General features: G+C 43.9%; 1 pseudogene; it reads right to left on the reverse strand.

Moving 5' to 3' along the window:
- Positions 1 to 397: 397 nt before the first annotated feature.
- Positions 398 to 756, reverse strand: LOC105878393 (small ribosomal subunit protein eS12-like; annotated as a pseudogene).
- Between the last annotated feature and the right edge of the window lie 1,631 nt (positions 757 to 2,387).

Below are 2,387 nucleotides of genomic sequence, written 5' to 3' on the forward strand. Positions count from 1 at the left end.
AGTGTACTAGCTCCATTTTAAATGCTCTGTCATCACTTGTGGCTAGGGGCTGCCACATGGGACAGATTTGAGACAGAATATTCCCATCATCACAGAAAGTTCTATTGCACAGAGCTGATCTAGAATTTATTTTGTGAATGATGGGGAAAGGATGGGAATCCAACTTTTTTACCAAATAGTTTAGATATTGCTCCAATACCATCTTTTGAATAATTCACCACTTTGATCTTGATTTGAAATGCCACATTTATTGTCATAGGTCTAGTAATATAAACTTGCATGCATTTATGTACTTCCTATTCTATTTCTTTATCTGTCTTTCTAATCCTCACCAAGACCACACAATTTCCTTTTTTTTTTTTTTTAAGGAACATAAGCCAAAGTTTTTATTTCTTCACTACTTGCATTTGAAGTACTCTTCAATGGCCTCCTCAGCCTGAGATTCTTTGCCATAGTCTTTAGCACAATGGCAACCAACCACCTCAGATGGGGTTTCCTTTCTCTGTCAATTTTGCAAAGACCTAACCATTCCCTTAGTTTCTTGTTGTCATCAACCTTAATTAGGTTGATTTGGTGTTCAGCACAAAGGGCCTGCACCAGCTTGACATACGTAGGCTCATCACAGTTGCACGCAAGCACACAAAGATGCGCTCGGCGCTTGTCTAAGGCTGTGGCAGTTTCGCCAAGTCCACGTGCAAGGCCATCATGGATGAGGGTGGTCCTCAGTACCTCCTGTAAAGCAACATTAACGTCCATTACACTCCAGCACCAGCGTCTTCCTTGGCCCTGGCAGTGGGTCGCGGGCAAAGCCAAATCTTGAACCCACCTGAGCCTCTGCCTCCGTGTCACTCAACGGTGGTGGGGAAAGAGCGACACAATTTCAACTGTGGTAGTTTTACGACATATTTTAAGGTTTAGTAGAGCTATGCTTTTTTTCCTTTCTTCCTTATTCTTCTTTCTCAACAAATTCTTGGCAATTCTCACACTTATATTTCTAGACAAACTTTAAAATCATTTTGTAGGCTGGGGTGGGAATTGTATCCATATAGTAAGTCCCCTCATGAAAGAAAGGCTGTTGTTCGACGCCTGTTCTCCCAGCCTCCCGCACTTTCCATCTGACTCTATACTCCAGTTAGACTTAGCCGCTTGCCCTTCTGTGAATGCACTGTTTGCTCCCTTGTCACCGTTCTCTGTGTCCTCCACGGAGCTCGCTCCCCAGGCTGGTCCACTGGGGACTTTCACTTGTTCTCTCAGCTCAAAGCTCCTTTTCTCAGTGAAGACCTTTCTGAGGCCTCAGGACAGATGTAGGTTCTTCTCCTGCTGCAGGGTGTTCATTCCTGTGTTGGAACGATTATCTCCTTATTTTGCATTTGTTTACAAGTGTGTCTTCTCACTACGCTAAACGATAAGGACAAGGACTGTCTCCTTTCTGTTTTGAATTCCCATAACCTACCAATAGCACTTTGGCTCAAGATAGTCACTCAACAAAAATGTATCGAGCCGGGCGTGGTGACTCACTCCTATAATCCCAGCACTTTGGGAGACTGAGGCAGAAGGATCGTTTGAGGTCAGGAGTTAGAGGCCAGCCTGAAAGAGAGTGAGACCCCTGTCTCTATAAAAAAATAGAAAAATCAGCCAGGCGTGGTGGTGTGTGCGCCTGTAGTCCCAGCTACTCGGGACTGTAGTACCCTGTGGCACCCAGCCTGTAGTACCCAGCTACTCAGCTACTCGGGAGGCTGAGTTTGAGATTGCAGTGAGCTACAATGATACCACTGCACTTCAGCCTTGGTGACAGAGTGAGACCCTATCTCAAAAGAAAGCACTGAGTCAAAGAGCATAATCCAAGTAACACTGGAAAAGTTGGCTGTGGCTTTCAATGTAGATATCGGTGGACTTTGGCTAGGACAGAACTGTGCAGTGTTCATTTAATCTGGCTGTGATGTGATAACTAAATTGGAATGGGAAAGTGAAGGAAAGCCAAGAGACTAGTTAAGAGGCCATTACAAGAGTTCAAGGCAAACAGAGTAAAGGCCTGAATAAGGATGGTGTGTGGGGCTTACAAAGGAGGGGACATTGCTGAGAGATGACGCAGCATTAGAACTGGGGAGAGATTGAAGGCAGACAGAGCTGAAAATGTGACCAGGAACCTTACAGGATCTTTCTGCAATTATTCTCACAGACTTTTCAATACCTGTAAGTGTTCTGTGTCATTCACAACCATTATGGTGACATTTTACTATAAAATCGAAATGAATTATTGTAATGTCACCAATGATTGTTTTATGACTAGCTGAGTTCCCTCAATCAAGTCACTTTATAACTGTTTCCTCATTTGTAAAATCGGTATTGCAATGGTACATCCCTTAGAGCTGTGGTCCCCAAGTCCT

Source organism: Microcebus murinus, chromosome 18 (genome assembly GCF_040939455.1).
Source record: "Microcebus murinus isolate Inina chromosome 18, M.murinus_Inina_mat1.0, whole genome shotgun sequence".
Classification (NCBI taxonomy): domain Eukaryota; kingdom Metazoa; phylum Chordata; class Mammalia; order Primates; family Cheirogaleidae; genus Microcebus; species Microcebus murinus.